Genomic DNA, 22883 nt, shown 5'->3' on the forward strand with positions numbered 1-22883 from the left:
GTAGTCGTGGCCGAGTGGTTAAGGCGATGGACTAGAAATCCATTGGGGTCTCCCCGCGCAGGTTCGAATCCTGCCGACTACGTTGTCCGCCTCCAGTCGGTGTGTTCCGGCGCAAGCAAAGAAGCGCGCCTCCTTGCTGTTCCTGGTGGTTTTAAAACGCCCAATCGCTTAAACCCGCTGCCTTGGAAATAAGTTCTTCAGCGTCCGCGAATGACATTTTGCAGCTGGAAGCAGATGTCGACGCGTTTTGCACAGAGCACCAAAAAACCGTCTTTTTTGAAGGCTCAGGCACTGAGCATTGGTGGTTCAGTGGTAGACTTCATGCCTGCCACGTGGGAGGCTCGGGTTCGATTCCCGGTCAATGCAGTGGCTTTTGCAGCGAGCAGCTCCATCACTTGCATCCCCTTGCAACTCGCAACTGCAAACCCACTGAAGCTAAGTAGGTGCGAGCCAGGTCAGTACCCGAATGAGGGTGAGCTACAGGGAAAAACAAAGCTTCCAGCTGGAAGCGGTGTTAATGGTGTCGGCGGGGGGGCACTCACCCTGAGGTCTGTGCGGGTCCTAATGCCCCAGTATAGTGACGGAGATGCTGTGTTGTAAAAGGGCGCTGTCTTTTGGATGAGATGTAAAACCGAGGTCACAGCGCTCTGTGGTCATTAAAAATGACCACCAAAACCTTTGACAAAAGCTCTTGGTAATTGATGGTCTTCAATAATGCTTCTCCTTTAGGTACATTTTAAATCAGCTGAAAAATGCTGTGAAATGGGGGGGCACTTCAGGCCAGTGTAGGATTTGGGTTACAAGAACCATGAAACTGCACGAGAAAGCCCATACACTGAATTACACGGCTTTCTATTCAAAGGAGGGCAAAAGAAATTCCCTGAGATCGATTTTTTGCAGCACAGAGAGGATTGATGTCATGAGGCCGGTTAGCTCAGCTGGTTAGAGCGTGGTGCTAATAACGCCAAGGTCACGGGTTTGAGCCCCGTACAGGCCAGGTCCTTTTCTCCTCTCTTACCAAAGCTGTTAGGTTCCTTTCCGTGGTGAGATGGGTTGTCATGCAACGCAGCCACATAGTGCCGACAGACAAGAGTGTTGCGGGAGAAGAGAAAAGTGTTTGAAGATTTAAGAGTGTCTTAGGTGGAGCCAAAATCAAGTGTCACAAATGCAAGTGGTTGGATTTCCAATGTTTAATATGGTAAAAATAAGCAGAAGTTATCTGCCGGTCCGGCACAGTCTGCCATGCTTTTGTCATATACTGTAAAGTGGTGTCGAACTGGGTGTCGATCTGGAGCCTCACCATTTGCATATGTGAGGCTCCAGTTATACATCGAGTGTCACATTAAATGACAAAAATGAAGAGAGTTAAAGCAGCTGGAGAGGTTTTCTTACAACTTTTGAGTTGACACAGTTTTGGAAAATGTTTCCTTCACGCTGCACTGTTCAACATAGGCAGCCAAGAGTCTCCAAAACAAAACAGAATTGACAGATAGGAGAAAATTCCCACTCGTCCTGAAGTTGCCAAAATCCAGCAGGTGGATTTTGGGAACGGCATACAGACCCCTGACACAAGTGGTCTGTGCCAGGGGTCTGTATGCCGTTAACCATGCCGCCATACCAGTAGCACCACCACAGTCTTAAAGGAAACCGGTGTAACAACATGTCCGGGTAACTTGTTCCATTCACCCGCAGCTCTTTGTGTAAGGATGTGCCACATATGTGGCGTTTTTCACACAGCAGCTGTATCGACGAGCGGTGAAAAAAGTGTGGTGGAAACGTCGGACCCTAAGGTGGTGACTGCATCGGAGACGGCTGTTAAGACACTGACCAAAACCAAACGTGTCAAGCCTTCGGAGAGAAATAATAACACGCCTAAAGACTTGGTGTTTGGTGATGTGGGAGACTCAGTGCGGTATATTGCACAGTTAGTATCAAAGGTGGGCACTAATGAGGTGGATAAAAAGCGGGGTTTAGAGAATCTAAGAGCCGCTTTAGCAAGTGTACATTCAGTGTTTCCAAAACCGATCCAGGTTTACGCCGCTAGACTCTTAGACGTTTTTTCTAAAGAAGATGCTGATCTAACCTCTGGATTTCGTTACCTGATAATGCTATTTCATGGTGCACTGGCGAAGACCCACCGGGATAAATGACTAAACATGTGCATGGTGCAGTCCAGAGAATATTGGATGAACTTTCTCCAAACATCGGGGCGAATGATTTTGTACAGCTGCGTTTGACTGCGGGTGGTTTTAACAAACCCTTGTTCTCACGCAGGAGACAACCCGGAGAATTAAATGCTGCTGATTTTTTAAGCCACATCTCAGACCTCTTACAGAGCCACACAGAAATTCTCACCGATGACAGCCTCCGATTAGTGGTGACGATAGTTAGGAATATGCAGGGGGGTGCCCGTCGAAGATTTAAATCCGTTCTGGGTAATTGCTCAGAAAAAAGCGCACCTTATCGACTTACATTACACGGGCGGTAATCTGTGTTTCACCAGGAGTGTGTACGGTTTGTTGAATGAAGGTTGTACCAATGGGGAAATGTTACAGGGCGCTAAACGAATGCACAAAGAGTTGGGTTTTTCAGAGAATCAGAAAATGAGTTTGTCAGACATTACCGCTTTTGAAAAACATTTAAAGGTGGTCATTAAAATTTTGTACCACGACCAGGGTGATTGAAAATATTTTACAACGGGGCCCACACCACCTAATTCTAAAATACTTTTTGTTCTACTGCATGAAGAGCATTTTTATGGGGTTTTAAATATTAAAGCTTTTGTGGGGGCGGCATATTTTTGCACTAACTACCATGCGGCGTATAGCCACAAGAACGCACACGCCTGTGTTAAAGCTTGTAAAACCTGTTTAGATCCCCAGTGTTGCGAAATTGATGCAGAAATTCAGAATTGCCCGGCCTGTAAGGTCTTTTGTCGTAGCTCTCAATGTTTGGCGAGACACTTTCGGAATGCAGCGACGGGTGTTAGTAAGTGTGAGCGCAGGGTCTTTTGTGAGAAATGTGAGGTTTATAACCTCTCTAGTCACAAATGTAAAGAGAAACTGTGCTCGCATTGTAACAACGTGATCGACACCCCTGACACACATTTGTGCTACATACTGCCTTTGGACAACCCCAAAATTTCAAACAAGTACATTTTTTTTTACTTTGAATGCATGCAAGAAACGGGGACACACATACCAAATTACATCCATGCCCTTCATATTAACAATAAACGAAGCTGGGAATTTTATGGTGAAACTTGTCTAAAGGATTTTGTGTGTAAATTTATCGATAGACGTTTCAAAAACCATACATTCATATCGCACAATGGCAAGGGATATGACAATTACCTAGTAATCAGACAGTTGTAAGATGAAAAGATGGACGTTGAACTAATTAATCAGGGTGGTAAGATAATGTGTATGACCGTAAAAGCTCTGAACATCAGATTTATCGATTCTTTAAACTTTCTACCTATGAAATTAAGCAAACTGTCGGCCGCCATGGGGTTCCCCGGGGGTAAGGGTCATTTTCCACACTTGATGAACACTTCAGAAAACCAAAATTATGTCAGCCCGATGCCGCCGCCAGAACTTTACGGCGTTAACTACATGCTGCCGAGGGAGAAAGCCGAGTTTTTGGTTTGGTATGAAGAATGCAAGGGAAGTGTGTTTAACTTACAGAGAGAGTTGAAACGTTACTGCCAGTTGGATGTGGCAATTCTAAGAGAAGGCTGTGTCAGGTTTTGGGACGAGGTCATGAATATGACCAGACAGACACGCGTGACTGAGTCAGGGGCCGCCTGCGTTGTGTGCATCGACCCCTTTCAGTTTGTGACCATCGCTAGTGTCTGCATGGCCATGTTCAGACTTATGTTTTTACAGGAAGAGACGATAGCGTTGCTACCCCATGACAATTACCACCACCAGCAAAAACGATTTTCTACACCCAGCATTCAGTGGCTTATGTACATCGAACACACAGAGCCCGTTAAAATCCAACACGCGTTAACCACGGCCGGTGAGTTCAAGGTTGGTCAAAGCTGAAAGCTCAAAGCTGAAATAAATGTATAAAATTTGGCTTGCATCATAGCAGTTGAGCAATAAAGTCTGTCCTAATTAAAGAGTACCTAAAGTTTGAAAGTACAACATAGAATAAGAATAGAGAAATGGCAAAACGATTTTGTGCCATCTTCCCCATTCACACTATTTTTATGTGCCATTTTTTGCTTATTCACGTACTATTTTAATCAAAATAATATTAAGAAAGATCTGTGTGTATTCAGATAGTATTATTATTGTTCATACTTACTCGTCAAAAGAGGATTGCTGAGATATTTGCGGATATACTTCTACGTTTGAAAAACGTGTCCAAAATGGTGACCAACGAATACTAGCAATGCATTGTGGTATATAACCGGAAAATATGCTGGGTTCGATATTTTCTCAACGTATGCGTTTATTAATGTTGTCGATATTATGGTTGAAATTTAACATTGATAATACATCACGGCTATGTGCCCCCTGCTATGTGCTGATGTGCAATTTTAACGCATGCAGTTAGTAAGGATCGTACTGTTGTATGGTATTATATATAATGACATTATGGAATAGGATGGGGACAGGCCTGGCATCACGGGGGGAGGGAGGAGTGTTGCCCCTTCAGTTTTGGGCAAAAAGATTTACCTAACTTAATTTGCGCCCTAAAAAAATAGTTGTACTTGGTCAATGGTCAGACAACACTAAATGACACGAACAGTCACTCAGTCTGTTTGATGGGCAGGAGGGCTATCCGTCCAGGAACTGCACATATCAGTGTCGTTATTGAGTGTCAACATTACGATCCTGTTTGCTCAGGTGGACCGATTCCTTGCAGTAGTTTATCATTATACTTAAAATCTTTATATAACTAGGACTAGTTATAGCAGTCTGTGCTTTCTGTTGGTTTTACAACATTTTTTTCTTAACGATTCAGAACGTCCATGTAGCTGCAAAAATGAACGCTTATGGTACTTTTCGCTCCAGGCAATACAAACCGTGAGAGTGACGAAAAATGTGAAACTGAACTTCATCGCAAATACCAGATTGCTAGTCGTTATCTTCTATCATGAAGCACTAATCAATGGCATAGCTGCGAGATTTCATTTGGGTAGCTGCACCCTACAGCTCCGTTTCAACCGAAATATCACCCCCCCCCCTCAGAATTTCAGACGCCCCCCTACAGATTTTTCCCCGGGCACCGCGCACTGATGGGGGACAGGGTGTCCAGGAAATGGTATCAACTTTTCTCAAGAAAATAAAAATAGAAACTCTATAGGCACTCAAACATTTTACTGTTTTTTTTTCAGGCAGTAAATTACGTAAATTACTGCTTCGACACGTAATGGCATTATAATCAAGTGCAGGAGCTGAGGGCTTTTGTTTTGTTTCGTTTTCCATGGCGTTCGTAAGCACGCAAATCAAAGGCAATTCCTGCGTCTAACACGAATGTAAATGCTTTTGAAAGTGCAGTGTGGTGCAGCTTGTAAAATCCTTGTCCACATTTGTGGTTTGTTGATGTTTTTCTGTCTGCCAAAGTTGCATTTTGACATCCAGACGGGGAGACTTTATCATTTGAACGTGAAGCCAGCCTTAAACCCTCTGAGGCGTGTCTGTCTGCCGGCACGTATTTTGTGAAAGGTTTTTTTTTTTAACTGAGAGCGACTTTGAAAAAGTTTCCGTAGCCACCTCGCACTCCGTGTTAGATTATAGGAGGAATGCGGCGGCGGCGAGCTCGCTGTAGTCGTGGCCGAGTGATTAAGGCGATGGATTCAAAATCAATTGGGGACTCCCTGCGCAGATTTGAATCCTGCCGACTACGGCGTCTGCCGCATGTCGCCTTGTGCCTGCGCGGCAAAGACGAAGTGCTGCTTCTCCTTTCCTGGTACTATAAGAACGCTAAATCGCTTGGCTCTGCTGTCGTGGAAATAAATTCTTCAGATAACCACACATTTTGCGTTCGCACCTCTGGTGCTCTACTTATGCCTTTGAAAACCTAATGAATAAAGCTGAAAGAACCGACACAATATGTAGGTGCTCGTAAAGCACGCAGTAAAGAACTGTTAACAGCAAAGGTTTCAGTGGGTTAACTGAGGAGAAGGCGTGATCGCTAATTGTTGACTTTGTATTTGGTGTTAGAAACACTCTTACTGTGCATGACGTGCAACAAATGTAGCCACAGAAATTGCATCACGCTTTCATGTATGCTATCGCAGACACCAACGTTGCCTAGATAGAAAACCGAAATAGCCGTGGGTTTGCTTGCTGGTCTGAAGGATCTCTCTTCGAATCTCTATCATTTGTCAATGGAAGTAAAAGGCGCTGCAATTTCATACGTTCAGAATGAAACCCGCAGCTGTTGTTCGACTTTATTTCTTGACTAATTACAACTGAGTGTCGCATGAGCAGTTACGTAAACTTGTCTGGTATATTTGAACAAAAATGCCGTTCTTCAATTAAAACTAACAGTACATTGTCAGGGACATTCAGTTCTATACAAACAAGAGACAGACAAGATAATATTTCTACCTTTCATGTGGACTACGTGTTGACTTACTGATCGGAATAATTGAAAAGTTCGGGTTCATAGCCGATGCAGTGCATGCTAATTAGAACAGCAAAGCTGAGCTCTCAGCACCGTACTGAGCCCAGGTGTTTTTCTAAAGCTGTCAGGTGCAGTTCATTTACATGAAGGAAATCTCTTACTGGGTACTATTACAATGCAGTAAGTAGCACAGACTACTTAGGGAGTAGCCCGATGCATTTAAAAACAACCCGAGCCAGGCAGGAGTCGAACCTACAATCTCCTGATCCCTAGTCAGACGCGTTATCCAGTGTGATACTGCAGGACTGTAACCCAGTGAGATCAGCACTGCAACTAGTAAAATATTACCCCCGGTCCATTCTTTTCCAAAAGTGAGAAACACCTGTTTTCTACATTTTGTCTGTTTTAAAACATTATCTTCCAAAGCATCATAAAATTGTCCCTTCTTCCAGACTCTACTTCTCTCTTGTAGTAGTACAGCAGACCTTTCCAGGTGAGCAGATCACAGAGTCCGAAATGAGCTTCCTCCATCAAGCAAAGTACCTGAACATGACGCTGTCTTCATAAAAGCGCCCCTGTAATAAAGAAATTAAATCCGAAATCAAGAGGGCAGCACAGTGGGCAAAAGACGTATAATATTCGTCTATTAAACGCATACCTTAGACGTCTAAATGTGGTCTGCAATTCGTCTAGAATCTCTGCACTGTGTACGAAGTAAATTATTTTCGCAGTAATTATTTACATTAACGAAGAGCATAACGCGTGTACTGTATACACTGCAAGTACAACCCCCCTCTCTGCAGGAGTGCTGGCTGTGACGAATTGAAACGGTTTCACGGGTATTTTCAAAGTAGGAGGCGAGATTTCCAGCGAAAGACACCCCCCCTCAAAAACCCAGTAAATACAGTACTTACTAGTTAAAGGCTAGGCTCCCGACTACGGCGAAAGGAACCCTTCTTTCATTAGAAGACAATGAACATATTTTAGCCCTGAATGAATTAATAGCAAACATGGTTTACATAAAAGACATTTTTCCAAGAAAGTTTAGCCTTTGTCACTAATGAAACCACTAAATAAAGACATAAATATAAAAATCTTAAGATTTTTAAAATACATGACTTTGCTAAAATTTATTTGAAAATAAAAACAATTACAACCGCCAGGGGAGAGAGAGAACAGGGGAGGGATGTTGGTTTTGCATAAGGGGCGGGGCTATGGAAATTAGGTCTGTTTGGGAATGTGTAGTTACATTTTCTGGCTGTTTGTGAATTATCGTTGTTGAGTATGGAGTGTTGAGGTATTGATTTTGTGTAATGCTTTATGTTGAAAATTGAGGTTGATTTTGTTTATGATAAACAGGATAAACTGGGATGGGAGGAAGGTTTGGTTTTGCATAAGGGGCGGGATTATGATAATTGGAGGACTTTGCGAGTGTAAAATGGTTTGATTATTTGATTTTGTATTGTGGTTGTTATCTATGTTTTTGGTTGGTATTATGTTTATATGGTTGTTTTTGTTGGTTGGTTGTTATTATGGTTATTAATAATACGATCTATAGTTGAAATCTGCGCCTAAATAAAAAGAAAAAGCAAGTGATTAGGTTTATGAGCAATCTAATTACTTATTCGTTTAAAAAGCTATATAAAATAAAGTTTATTATTAATTTGCTGGACAGAGCGGTGAACATTATTATGCATGAGACAAAGATAACGATCCTGATCAGTTTAGAAATCTGTGTACGCTGTAAGGTTTTTACTTCTTAAACTTTTAAAATACACGTTTAGAATTGAAAGAAATCCTCTTCCTGGTATAGCACACCAGCACGTCTTTTTTCTCCAATCAGAGGGGTGTCAGATGGTGTCAGCCAATCACCATTCTGCGTTGGGTAGCAACGGGTGACTGTTCTCAGGCGGAAGATGTAAACAGCTTAATGTTCGTGTTAAATAATTTTTTTTAATTAAAATTCATTCTATACAGCAATCGCATATTTGGGTACCGTTTCATAAAACTTTCATGCTTAAAATGTTTAGGGAGAAATGGAAGACTGGTGTGTATTTTTTCTTTAAACTACCAAGACCAGCCATACACAGTACAGTTTACATACATACAGTAATGTTTATGTTCCTAAATTAATATCGTTTATGACCTTCAGATGCGTTATGCTCCTCTTCTTTTTATGCTCAGCTACTAAAATTTCCCTTTAGTGGTAAAATCCATATAAATATTCAAAACTAAGCGGATTAAAATGTGGACAGCAAAGACATTAAATGATTAAATCTTTGCACTACCAACCAATGCACCACGAGTGCCCCTGTCGGTCATTTTGGCCAGCCAATCACTTGTCCTGCGGTACCCTCCGGTGCCCCGCGGTGGCTTGTGGGTAGGTTACTGTACCGCGGGTTTTTACCGCGCATTTTGAATGGCTGCATCTATTAAACGCATACCTTAGACGTCTAAATGTGGTCTGCAATTCGTCTAGAATCTCTGCACAGTGTACGAAGTAAATTATTTTCGCAGTAATTAATTTACACGTGTATAATAAATATAGTAAATATAATAAATTAATTACTGCGAAAATAATTTACTTCGTACACTGTGCAGAGTGCCGTATACTCCTAGTTGCGGCACACACGATACATACAGTAAAAAGCCTCAGGCACTGTGTTAGATGTGTTTTCGATGTTATATATGCGTTTATTCATGTCGTCGATTTTACGGTTGCAATTCGACGTTGATTATACGTTGAGGCGACGTATATATACGTATAGCCGTATTTTCGCCATAAATATACGTATATTCGACGAATCAATGCCCACTGGGAAGGCGCATTGAAGGGTGCACCCCCATCATTAATCGTTGCGCCTCTGTGAAAGGAAAGCTCTTGAGCAGTCGTTGAAACAGCTCGGATGAAACACTTGATTGCTTCCATGTGCATCTGGAGCCCATTTCTTATTTTCACTTCACGCCGCCCAAAGCATTTCTAAAACAGGAGATTCGCGTTTGGGAATGCGCCCTGCCCTACAAATAAAACAGGTCTACGGGTCTGAAAGCTGCTCCACGGAAAACAGTTCTGTTGCGCTTTTGATCAAAGGGAGATTCGCTGTTCTTACTTTTTGATGACATAACACCCAAAGGGGCTTCTTTGGAGCTGTATTCCAACCAGCATCCTAAAGTTTCTTGGCGGTATCCTTTACAGTCCTCTGTTCGGTCGACAAGGGACAGAAGGGGGCAGTTTTCCTCACACATACAGTGCAATGTACTGTAGTGTTCCCGTTCATTGAATTCGCAGTTCTGCATCAGACCTCTAACTCGTTTCCTTAGCTTGGATTTAAGCCACGAAGCAGGCTTCTACTGTATAAACGTCTAGAGGAATCACAAACTATTTGAGAGGCCATCATCCCAGGGGGAACTGACAAAGTCTATCCCTAAACACCTAGCGCAGTCTCTCAAGAGACTGTCAAAAATCGCTTTCTCCGTTTGCATTGCAAGTAAGTGAAAACGCGGTCTCAACCCAGAGCCACTTGGCAGCAGCGGCACGTAAATACTGTTACTGTCACTGCTCGATACCGATGTTAGCCTACTATACCATGTTCAGCCACCGCTAGAAACTGCATGGCTCTAGTTCTGGAGCAAACGACAGGAGGGCCAACGTCGAACGGGCACACATGTCAGACATGGAAACCGACGAGAGTGGGATTCGAACCCATACATGCAGAGCACAATGGATTAACAAGCCATCGCCTTAACCACTCAGCCACCTCGTCAACAGAACTGGACTGTCCCAACTGAGTTGGCGCGCTCCAGATGATCTTTTTCTTTTTTTTCCCTCGTACTCGAGGGTCATTTTCCTGTTCCACATGCGATTTCAACATTTTCCTTGGGAGATGTCAAGCCAGCAAGCCACTGCTGTGGTTCAGTGGCCAGTGTGGAGTTCAGTGGCCCTGTTGTACACAGAAAGCACATTGAGCTCCTTGGACATGAAAAGTTCCAGATAAAAGCCATTTGTCATCCTTTCTCTTGGTGTCGATGTTGCTATTGTATGTAAAGGTGGCAACTTGCTCAGCGAGCAGGCGGAGCACACACCGAATGCAGATGTGTCTGAGTGGTGTGTCCAAGTGGCTGCAAAAGGACAGCACTCCCGGGGCGCCGTGGCTTAGTTGGTTAAAGCGCCTGTCTAGTGAACAGGAGACCCTGGGTCTGAATCCCAGCGGACAACCGCTAGACTTAATTAAACACAAGTATTCATTTCCTGTCTTTAACATGACTTGTTTTTCTTAAAATGGATGCAACTTGCAAAACATGAAATACAAACCTTGCTAATCAGCGCTAGCAGCTGGCAAAAAAAAAAGAAGTCAGCAATGTTTTTTTTCTTTAACCTTAACCCTGCTAATGGAGAAGAGTTAAACGACCGAGTCTATGCAGCTTAAACGGTGCGCACGTCGGGTTCTTAGCTGAAAGGGTGGTAAATCACGCTCACCCCAGTCCTTAATCTTTTAAACAGGATACAAAATTGAACCTAGTCGCCACATCACATACATCCTGTTCAATGATAAAAAGGTAACATCTATCCTCACTCCAGAGTAAATCTCACGTTGAGGGCATATTTTTTTTCACTTTACCGTGAATCGGGCCCGGCTGCACAGAGGAGAGAGGACGGTGACAGGGGAGTCACACGCTGGCGGTTTGAATACGCGGAAGATCACTGAGGGATCCACAGTATATGGACCCTCCGTGCGCCATCAGTCCACACTCCGGACTCTGAATCCTGCCATCCGAGTTAAGATCTCGGCGGAACCTGAGGCGCAGTTCTTTCTTAAAACGTAATCTGGTGAGCATTTCTAGAATCGTACTTGTATAGATGCAGCCTTTAATGTGTTGCTAGGTTAAAATTGATGATTTCTTGAACTTCAGTAGGAAACTGCCCTCTTGATTTCGGATTTAATTTCTTTATTACAGGGGCGCTTTTATGAAGACAGAGTCATGTTCAGGTACTTTGCTTGATGGAGGAAGCTCATTTCGGACTCTGTGATCTGCTCACTTGGAAAGGTCTGCTGTACTACTACAAGAGAGAAGTAGAGTCTGGAAGAAGGGACAATTTTATGATGCTTTGGAAGATAATGTTTTTTTTTTTCTTTGAAATCGAAATGAATCAGAATATCAGTGCAAAAGACAAACTCTTGGTTTGGTTTAAAGAGATATGGTTTTAAAACAGACAAAATGTAGAAAACAGGTGTTTCTCACTTTTGGAAAAGAATGGACCGGGGGTAATATTTTACTAGTTGCAGTGCTGATCTCACTGGGTTACAGTCCTGCAGTGTCACACCAGGGCCAGTGGCGCAATGGATAACGCGTCTGACTACGGATCAGGAGATTGCAGGTTCGACTCCTATCTGGCTCGGGTTGTTTTTAAACGCATCGGGCTACTCCCTAAGCAGTCTGTGCTACTTACTGCATTGTAATCGTACCCAGTAAGAGATTTCCTTCATGTAAATGAACTGCACCTGACAGCTTTAGAAAAACACCTGGGCTCAGTACGGTGCTGAGAGCTCAGCGTTGCTGTTCTAATTAGCACGCACTGCATCGGCTATGAGCCCGAACCTTTCAATTATTCCGATCAGTAAGTCAACACGTAGTCCACATGAACGGTAGAAATATTCTCTTGTCTGTCTCTTGTTTGTATAGAACTGAATGTCCCTGACAATGTACTGTTAGTTTTAATTGAAGAACGGCATTTGTGTTCAAATATACCAGACAAGTTTACGTAACTGCTCATGCGACACTCAGTTGTAATTAGTCAAGAAATAAAGTCGAACAACAGCTGCGGGTTTGATTCTGAACGTATGAGATTGCAGCGCCTTTTACTTTCATTGACAAATGATAGAGATTCGAAGAGAGATCCTTCAGACCAGCAAGCAAACCCACGGCTATTTCGGTTTTCTATCTAGGCAACGTTGGTGTCTGCGATAGCATACATGAAAGCGTGATGCAATTTCTGTGGCTACATTTGTTGCACGTCATGCACAGTAAGAGTGTTTCTAACACCAAATAAAAAGTCAACAATTAGCGATCACGCCTTCTCCTCAGTTAACCCACTGAAACCCTTGCTGTTAACAGTTCTTTACTGCGTGGTTTACGAGCACCTACATATCGTGTCGGTTCTTTCAGCTTTATTCATTAGGTTTGCAAAGGCATAAGTAGAGCACCAGAGGTGCGAACGCAAAATGTGTGGTTATCTGAAGAATTGCTTTCAATGGCAGCGGGTCCAAGCGATTTAGCGTTTTTATAGTACCAGGAAAGGAGAAACGGCACTTCGCCTTTGCCGCGCAGGCACAAGGCGACGTGCGGCAGACGCCGGAGTCGGCAAGTTCCGAACCTGCGCGGGGAATCCCCAACGCACTTAACCACTCGGCCACGACAAAAGCGAGCTCGCTGTCGCCGCATTCCTCCTATAATCTAACACGGAGTGCGAGGTGGCTGCGGAAACCTTTTTAAAGTCGCTCTCCGTTAAAAAAAAATACCTTTCACAAGATTCGTGCCGGCAGACAGACACGCCTCAGAGGGTTTAAGGCTGGCTTCACGTTCAAATGATAAAGTCCCCCAGTCCGGATGTCAAAATGCAACTTTGGCAGACAGAAAAAACATCAACAAACCACAAATGGTTTTTACAAGCTGCACCACACTGCACTTTCAAAAGCATTTACATTCGTGTTAGACGCAGGAATTGCCTTTGATTTGCGCGCTTACGAACGCCATGGAAAACGAAACAAAACTAAAGCCCTCAGCTCCTGCACTTGATTATAATGCCGTTACGTGTCGAAGCAGGAATTTATGTCATCCTACCACTGCAACACGGGGAATAGAGAGAAATGAGTACACGCTACGAATTGTCTCTAATCAGTCCCTACAGTTGTAAGGCGCCTGGAAGCGTGCACCCCCATCATTAATCTTTGCGCATCTGTGCAAGGTAAACTCTGGAGCAGTCTTTGAAACGGCTCAAAGGAAACACGTGATTGATTCCATGTGCATCTGGGGTTCATTTCTTATTTACATTTAATTCAAGGGAAAGGCTTGGGTCAGTTTCAGACGGCCTCCAACAGCGAGATTCAAGCGCCCCACCTTCAGCCCAATCTGCACAGCCAGAACGCCAACGGCTCCTATGCTCTCCGGGGTGCGGTTGTGACCCCGTAACCTAAAATGTTGGTGGCAGACAAATGGAGACTAACAGGTGACGTCCTAGGACATGACTACATTGTGGGGATGGTGACCATTGCTTGGAAAAGAGTGCGAGGCCCCTTTAGAAAAACATTTTGTTAACAGGCATTCTGCCTCAGCCTAAACACCTATAGCTTGCAAAGCGCATGCTATTAGACAGGCACCTCTGCAAGACCTTAAAAGTCTCTTAAACTAGTGATAGTAAGGTGTTCCCAATGGGCGATGTTCGGCTTTCAAATCATCTCTCCGTGGAAGCGCCGAGATGCAGCTGTTTAAGGCTTAGAAGCAGCTGACTGTTTTACTGCCTAACTGATCACTGTCAGTCAGGGAGCTCAGAGGTGAAAAGCCTGTCTGAGAGACAATTCGCCGTCGATCAGTTCAATATGTTCCGTACCAGCTCGGCGCACCTGAGATCATCTTGGTAGCCGTGTAGCTCAGATGAGTGAGAGCGTGTGTGTGTACCACCGTGATTGGATGCCGGTCCTTCTCAGGTCACAGTAAACCTTCTGCTGCCTAACTTTCCTAATTTTGGGGATCCCTTTGAAAAAGCAAAGGAAAAAAAAACTGGCTCTTCATCAGCGTGATCGACCCAACCCAGTGTGCCCCAGTGGCCTAATGGATAAGGCACTGGCCTCCTAAGCCAGGGATTGTGGGTTCGAGTCCCATCTGGGGTGCTCCTGTCCCATTTTGAGCATACAAATGTCTTTGTGGTTTGCAAAGCTACAACTCCACCTTACTCAGTGAGCGTCTCTGCTTTTCTCTCACATACAGTTGGGAGAAAAACTTTTGTAAACAGCCCTTCGGAATGATGTGGATTTCTGCATGAATGGCTCCTAACATGTGATCTTATCTTTATCTAAGTCATAATAATTAATAAAGAGATTCTGATTTAACAAAGAACACACACCCAACATTTGACATTGCTGTTTCTTTATTGACCAAATGGTTTAAACAATCAAGGTCATTGATGGAAAAAGTACGTGAACCCTTATATTAAGGAGCTAGTGGAACCTCCTTTATGACAAAAACCTCAACCCCCACTTTCTGTAGCGGCTTGTCAGACCTGAGCAGCGGTTAGGAGGTATTTTGGCCTATTCCTCTATGCAAAACTGTTTCAGTTCATGTATATTTTTGGGATGTCTTGCGCTGAATGGCCTGCTTCAGATCACGCCACAGCACTTCAATGGGATTGGGGTCAGGACTCTTACTTGGCCATCCCAACATACAGAATTTCTTCTGTTTCAGCCACTCTGTTGTTGATGTACTCCTTTGTTTTTGTCATGTTGCAAGACCCAGCGTCTTTTGAGTTTTAGATCACAGGCAGACACCCTGACATTCTGCTGTAGAATTTCCTGATACATCTCGGAATTCATCGGTCCCTCGATGATTGCAAGCCGTACAGCCTCCGCCATGCTTCCCAGGTGGGATGAGGTTTTGGAGTTGGTATGCGGTGTTTTGTTATCTCCAAACATAACGCTGTGCACATTTACCAACAAGTTCAACTTTTGTCACGTCTGTCCACAGAACATTGTTCCAGGAGTTGTGGAACATCCATGTGGTCTTTAGCAAACTTGAGAGGGGCAGTGGTGGTTTTTTTGGGGGGGAGAGCAGTGGTTTCCTCCGTGGTGACCTCGCATGATCACCACTCCTGTTCAGATTTCTTCTTATGGTGGACTCATGGACACAGACGTAAGACAAAGTAAACCACCTGTTTGCTAGATCCCATCCCCACTCAGCAAGTCAAAGATTCCCTCGAAGGACTGGCAGGACCTATAATTAGTATGATGAATGCATCGCTTGCGTCAGGCAACGTACATGATCAATTTAAGGTAGTGGTTCTTAGACCGCTCCTTAAGAAGTCAAATTTGGATCCACAAGTTCTTAACAACTACAGGCCTGTCTCAAAGGTCCCATTTCAATCTAAAAGTTTTGAGAGAATAGTTGTTGCCCAACGTCAATCGTATCTGGATTCAAATAATATACTTGAGAAATTTCAGTCTGGTTTCTGAAACTGCATTAACAAGAGTCGTAAATTATATTCTCTTAGCTACTGATGCGGGGAATGCAACAGTGCTAGGAATGCAAACTTTAGGTTGCGCTTCTTCATGCTGCATCATTGGCATGAGTGGAGCTTTTTAAACGTCTGTACTTACTGCGCCCCATAAGAAATCGTTTGTCCCTGTTCAAAAGAGATTGTGCGATGTCCTGCAGCGTTCGCAAAGCAAACCTTTGACAGTTTGAATAGAGGAATTTATTCTGCTTCCTGTGCGTGCAGTAGTTACAAACTTGAACGTCTTTACACGATCTCCTGCAGTTTTCAGTGGGCGGGCTTTGTCAGATGGCTTGGAAAAACGCACTGTGTTTCGGCTCGGGAAACATCATGAGCAGTGTCCTGCATGTTTTCTGTGTATAGCTGTCTTTTAACGCATACAGAATTCATTCGAAATCATTGATTTCTCCAATTAACAAGGGTCCCTTAAATGATGAGTCAAAGTAACATCTAATCGGATTAGTTTCCTTAGAGCTGGTTCAGAGTTTGCTCAAGAGTTTACCTATCACAGATGCGCAAAGAAGAATGTTGGGGGTGCACGCTTCAAGGCGCCTTACAGCTGTAGGGAGTGATTCGAGACGATTCGTGGCGTGTGCTCGTTCCCATATACCATACGCCCCGGCGTGCAGTGCTAGGATGACGTACAATACCGCTTGGGCACGTAACGGTGTTATATGCAAGTGCGGGACGTGAGGGTTTTCGTTTGTTCGTTTTGTTTTGCTCTGCTTTGCTTTGTTTTGCTTTCCATCGCGTGGGTAAGAGCGTAAATAAAAAGGCGATTCCTGCGTCTACCACTAATGTAAGAGCTATTTCAAGTGCGACGTGGTGCGGCTTTTCAAATGCTTGTGGGCATTTCTCTGTTGTTGATTCTTTTTTTGTGTGTAACAAAGTGGCATTTTCATGTCCGGACGGGGAGACTTTATCATTCCGACATGAAGCCACCCTTAAGTCCTCTGAGGCGTGTCTGTCTGCAAGGCTTGTATTTTGGAAATGTTTTTTTGAAACGGAGAACGACTTTGAAATAGGCTTCCGCCGGCGCCTCGCGATCCAGGTAAGATTGTAGCAAGAACGCAGCGGTGGTGGGGCTTGCTGTAGTCGTGGCAGAGTGGTTAAGGCGATGGACTAGAAAGCCATTGGGGTCTCCCCGCGCAGGTTCGAATCCTGCCGACTACGTTATCCGCCTCCAGTCGGTGTGTTTCGGCGCAAGCAAAGAAGCACGCCTCTTTGCTGTTCCTGGTGGTTTTAAAACGCCCAATCGCTTGTACCCGCTGCCTTGGAAATAAGTTCTTCAGCGTCCGCGAATGGCATTTTGCAGCTGGAAGCAGATGTCGACGCGTTTTGCACAGAGCACCAAAAAAGCGTCTTTTTTGAAGGCCCAGGCACTGAGCATTGGTGGTTCAGTGGTAGAATTCTCGCCTGCCACGCGGGAGGCTCGGGTTCGATTCCCGGCCAATGCAGTGGCTTTTGCAGCGAGCGGCTCCATCACTTGCATCCCCTTGCAACTCGCAACTCAAAAAACCCACTGAAGCTAAGCAGGTGTGAGCCAGGTCAGTACCCGGATGAGGGTGAGCTACAGGGAAAAACAAAGCTTCCAGCTGGAAGCGGTGTTAATGGTGCCGGCGGTGGGGCGCTCGCCCTGAGGTCTGTGCGGGTCCCAATGCCCCAGTATAGTGACGGAGATGCTGTGTTGTAAAAGGGCGCTGTCTTTTGGATGAGATGTAAAACCGAGGTCACAGCGCTCTGTGGTCATTCAAAATGACCACCAAAACCTTTGACAAAAGCTCTTGGTAATTGATGGTCTTCAATAATGCTTCTCCTTTAGGTACATTTTAAATCAGCTGAAAAATGCTGTGAAATGGGGGGGCACTTCAGGCCAGTGTAGGATTTGGGTTACAAGAACCATGAAACTGCACGAGAAAGCCCTTACACTGAATTACAAGGCTTTCTATTCAAAGGAGGACAAAAGAAATTCCCTGAGTTCGATTTTTTGCAGCACAGAGAGGAGCACTGTTGTGAGGCTGGTTAGCTCAGTTGGTTCGAGCGTGGTGCTAATGACGCCAAGGTCACGGGTTCGAGCCCCGTACTGGCCAGGTCCTTTTCTCCTCTCTTACCAAAGCTGTTAGGTTCCTTTCCGTGGTGAGAGGGGTTGTCATGCAACGCTGCCACATAGTGCCGACAGACAAGAGTGTTGCGGGAGAAGAGAAAAGTGTTTGAAGATTTAAGAGTGTCTTAGGTGGAGCCAAAATCAAGTGTCACAAATACAAGTGGGAGGATTTCCAATGTTTAGTATGGTAAAAATAAGCGGAAGTTATCTGCCGGTCCGGCACAGTCTGCCATGCTTTTGTCATATACTGTAAAGTGGTGTCGAACTGGGTGTCGAACTGGAGCCTCACCATTTGCATATGTGAGGCTCCAGTTATACATCGAGTGTCACATTAAATGACAAAAATGAAGAGAGTTAAAGCAGCTGGAGAGGTTTTCTTACAACTTTTGAGCTGACACAGTTTTGGAAAATGTTTCCTTCACGCTGCACTGTACAACATAGGCAGCCAAGAGTCTCCAAAACAAAACAGAATTGACAGATAGGAGAAAATTCCCACTCATCCTGAAGTTCCCAAAATCCAGCACTGAGCGTAAACAAAGTGTCTAAGTAGCGTGGGAATGCTAACCCTAACCCTAGCTGGAGTTTGAGCAATCCAGCACTGAGCGTAAAAAGATGAGTCAAAGTAACGTCTAATCGGATTAGTTTCCTTAGAGCTGGTTCAGAGTTTGTTCAACAGTTTACCTTTCACAGATGGGCAAAGAAGAAAGTTGGGGGTGCACGCTTCAAGGCACCTTACAGCTGTAGGGAGTGATTCAAGACGATTCGTGGCGTGTGCTCGTTCCCATATACCGTACGCCCCGGGGTGCAGTGCTAGGATGACGTACAATACCGCTTGGGCACGTAACGGCGTTATATGCAAGTGCGGGACGTGAGGGTTTTCGTTTGTTCGTTTTGTTTTGCTCTGCTTTGCTTTGTTTCGTGGTCAAGAGGCGTAAGGTAAGTCGTAATCCAGGGAGAACACTGGTGGCAAACAGTCCGAGGTGAGAGGCGAGGTCCAAAGTCAAAAAGGCAGAAGGGGAGTCCAATATCCAGAATAAACGAGGTAATGGAAAAAATGCCAGGTAGAGCTCTCAAGGAATAGACTCAATACTGAGCAGCGGGAAGCAGGTAAAGATGGTAAAAATAGCACTGTGTACCGCACGGTGGAGTGTGTGCAGGTGGGTTAACTCGTGCGGCAGCGTTTGTTAATAATCACCCACTGCTGGTGCTGATTAGATCGCTTAAGAGTTGGTCTTAACTGCCTGGCGGTCATGACAAGCTCCTCTTTAAGCTGTGGTTTAGTTTTGCAATCGTATTTCTAGAGCAGTTATTTATGGGGGTGGGTGGGTCTTTCACAGAGGCTCAGGACAAATCCCCCACATGAAATTTTACTGTGTGCGTTCAGACAGTCACAGGTCAAGAGCCAGGCAGGAGGACAATGGACAGAAGAGCCAACGAACTAAAAATAAAAGAACGAATATGAAAAAGCCACCATCTTTTTCTTTTTGACATTTTCCGACTTTCATGCAAGCCAGGACAAAGTTGCTCGTAGCTACTTGTGGATTCAAATACTCTATCGAGTGCTTTGATGAGTTTTTGCAATTTGATTGTCGTCCTGTCAGCCTGTTTCTGTTTTTTTTTTCAATCTAGGGATGGAAAGTATGAGGGAAATGATGGAGCAATCAATAACCGCTCCGGAAAAATGGCAGAAAGGAATGGTCCGTCACTAAGGACATTTGTGAAGCAGAGGAGTGACATCACCACAAAGGCGACACATTCTGCTGATGGTTTTGGTGAATAATGATTGAGGCGCGTTAAGAGAAAGGTAGCTGTGTCAGCATGCGTAGGCTGCAAAGGATCAAGCAAAGGTTTACTCCATGCTGAAAAGAGAAGAAAAGAAGCACAATGTTTCGACTGTGGAGCTTTCTGCACCATCTTCTTTAGCGGTGATGATGTTTACATTGGAAAAAATGAGACATGCGTCCCTGGGTGGCCTTGAACCACCAACCTTTCGGTTAACAGCCGAATGCGCTAACCGATTGCGCCACAGAGACTGACGGCCGCTTGTGCTCTCTACATTTGCAGGTTTATGGTCAAAGAAAACAATCACTTGCGCTTCTTGCAGCCGGCAATCTTTTTCCACTGACAACCAAGAAATGGATTTCATCTTTCACAAGCTGTATGGATTTCTTCAAAAACAAGTTATTCCAGAAAGGAAATGAATTCTTGCATTAAACTGAACCAAGCTGTACATGTTTGTCTGAAATGAGACATTCGGCACAACAAGACACGGAGAGAGGCACCGCTGGTATTCAGACCCAGGATCGCCTGCTTACTAGGCGGGCACTTTAAGCCACTAGGGAACAGCACCAGCGGAGCACCGCGCTTTTACAGACACTTAGACACATCTGCATTCGGTGTGCACTTAACCTGCTCTCTGAGCCCGTTGCCTCCGTCCCATTTAATAGCAGAACTGACGCCAAGAGAAATGATGAGAAATGGCATTTATCGGGCACTTTTCATGTCCAAGGAGCTCAATGCCCTTGACACCTCCCCAAGGCGACAGAGCTGTGCATTCTTTGGCGACACCATTTTTTCTTTTGTTTAATTTCTATACTTATTGATAGAATAAAAACGATATGTCATGTACTGTAAGGGAAATGTCTCTTTTCATGGGGAAAGCTAGCACCAGCAAATGTTGTGTTTAGAAGAAGTGATTTAACATGACACGTGACCTAATTTACCGGAGCAAAAGCTCACCCAGCAAGCCCTGCTTTACTTCTACAGGAGAGAAGTACTGTAGAGTCTGCTAGATGTTCAGCTGGGTAGCTACTTCAGCATGCCTCGGCTGCAAAGGATCAAGTAATAGGTTTATTGCATGCTGAAAAGAGAAGAACGGAAACACAGCATTTCGACTGTGAGGTCTTCTCACACCTGAAGAAGCCTCACACCTGTAAAAGGCTCCATGGTTTTCTTTCTTCTCTTTTCAACATGGAATACACCTATTGTCTGCAAGATGTGACAATTTCATGGTGTTTTGGAAGAAAACCTTTTTTCTTTGAATTCAAAATCAATCGGAATTTCAGCACGACACATCAACACTATTTCTGTTCTCTGTGGTAGAGTGCAAGCGCATGTTCCATGGGCCAGTGTCGTAATGGATAACGCGTTTGACTTCGAATCAGAAGATTGTAGGTTGGAGTCCTGCCTGGCTCGTGAGGCTTTTAAACCTCTCAGGTTCCTCGGTAACAGGTTGCCGTCATGTATATGAACTATAAAAAAGCATTTGCCACAACCCGTAAATTAGCACGCAAGTGCGGGCTAGGTAACACAGAACTGTATGGAGATCATCTCCAGCTCCGAGCTCAATTGCAATGAAAAAACATGCAGAACAGAACTGGAGAGCAGCTGAATTTGTGCTCAGTAGGGTGGGGAGGACTCAGCATTGCTATTGTTCTAATTATTATGAACTGCAGGGGATCTGAATCAGAACATGTCAGTTAGTTTGATCATTGCGTCAATATGTAGGCCACGTTAATATAGAATTATTACTTTGTCTGTCTCTTCTTTGTATATAGCTGAATGTCCCTGACAATTTCATGTTGCCTGCGATGTGTCCCCTCTCCCCACAGCAGTGGCAGATGACCAGCCGTCATCGCTCCCCCAGCATCGTCGCGCTGGGCGTCTCCTCCTCCCCATCTGATTCCCCGTGCGCCCCTCCGTTGGCGCCCACCGGTTTCCTCGAATACGGCATCAGTCTGCTCAGCCAGAGCCAGGGCCTGCTCCAAGGGGACCAGTGCGGCCAGCATCACGTGGCACTGCACCTCAGTCGGCGCCGGGGCCAGGAACGCCTGGAGCGCTATTTCCCGGTGGGCCTCCTCCGGGAGAGTAGGGTAACCCTGGCGGGCTAAGTAGGCCACGTCTGCGGCTGTTACCTTCACTGTTACCTGGATACCTCTTTATCTAGAACTCACTCTTCCCCCTGCCTGTCTGGCTTCTTTTAATCCTTCTGTGCCCGGATTGCAGCGGGTAAGATATTTTTCCAAGAAAAAAAGAGAAATTAAAAAAAGAGAAATTTCACCAGAGCCCCTGCTCATGTCTAATTTTTAGTTTAGAAGGATTCAAGCAAGATTTTGGATGAAAGGCAGCGACCTTAATCAAGCCCAAATCATAATTGAACCCATTCAGAGCCTACATTACATTTTAGTGTTTCATTCTGAGCAGAATGCCCTCACACCTGAAGAAGGCTTGCGTTTTCTTCTCTTTTAAGCATGTGTACAATGCTGTAATACAATTTAAAATAATTAAAAGTTTAAAAAGTATCAACTAAACTCCATTAATATCGAGTGTCTTTTATACAGCTTTTATACAGCTTTTAAGTATAGATTACACTTTTCTAAAATGTATTTAAAAAATAAAAACGATTACTAATCTAATCTTTCCACGTTTGATCCCAAAATCCCAAGAAAAATTAATCTAAACTAGGAGAAAGCTATGCTGAAAGTTTATTAATATACTTAGAAGACAAAGATAATTTATGTTGCATTTGTCTGATTGTGAATCAAAAAATACATTTAATTAACTGCTCTCAGTGACAGCTGACAATCCTCCATACACTCAAGTGAAAAATTAGTAATGCCAATGTAAACGTCGTATTTACAATTTGTTGATAATAGAAATGTTAAGTTCTCTAAAGCTTTTTGAGGCAGCAAAAGATTTGAACACCCTATATTGTAATGAGCTGCTGAGCTGAGAATGGGTTATGTTCCTGCTGTCAGAGGGGGTGGAAAGTGCCCGCGGTTATTTAATTAGTATTACAATTCACACTGATTCCCTTGCAAAGGTATGGACATAAGAATATTCGTGCGTGGTCAAAAAATGGCATTAAGCACTTAAAATTAATATGGTTAATAAGAGTAAACTGGAACATGCTGTAACAAGATCGGCTAAACT

At 44.2% G+C, this 22883-nt stretch overlaps 6 non-coding genes across 6 annotated transcripts; 5 read left to right on the top strand and 1 right to left on the bottom strand.

The window, feature by feature from the left end:
* Positions 1-82, top strand: trnas-aga (transfer RNA serine (anticodon AGA)). Its single transcript has one exon. It is a non-coding gene; the product is annotated as a tRNA-Ser (tRNA).
* Positions 83-923: 841 nt separating this feature from the next.
* trnai-aau (transfer RNA isoleucine (anticodon AAU)) lies at positions 924-997 on the top strand. The gene has a single exon. It is a non-coding gene; the product is annotated as a tRNA-Ile (tRNA).
* Positions 998-14398: 13401 nt separating this feature from the next.
* Positions 14399-14471, top strand: trnar-ccu (transfer RNA arginine (anticodon CCU)). Its single transcript has one exon. It is a non-coding gene; the product is annotated as a tRNA-Arg (tRNA).
* Positions 14472-17233: 2762 nt separating this feature from the next.
* Positions 17234-17304, top strand: trnag-gcc (transfer RNA glycine (anticodon GCC)). The gene has a single exon. It is a non-coding gene; the product is annotated as a tRNA-Gly (tRNA).
* Positions 17305-17863: 559 nt separating this feature from the next.
* On the top strand, positions 17864-17937 carry trnai-aau (transfer RNA isoleucine (anticodon AAU)). The gene has a single exon. It is a non-coding gene; the product is annotated as a tRNA-Ile (tRNA).
* A 1973-nt stretch (positions 17938-19910) lies between these two features.
* Positions 19911-19984, bottom strand: trnan-guu (transfer RNA asparagine (anticodon GUU)). Its single transcript has one exon. It is a non-coding gene; the product is annotated as a tRNA-Asn (tRNA).
* Between the last annotated feature and the right edge of the window lie 2899 nt (positions 19985-22883).

Source organism: Lepisosteus platostomus, unplaced genomic scaffold (genome assembly GCF_059453375.1).
Source record: "Lepisosteus platostomus isolate fLepPlt1 unplaced genomic scaffold, fLepPlt1.hap1 Scaffold_61_H1, whole genome shotgun sequence".
Taxonomy (NCBI): domain Eukaryota; kingdom Metazoa; phylum Chordata; class Actinopteri; order Semionotiformes; family Lepisosteidae; genus Lepisosteus; species Lepisosteus platostomus.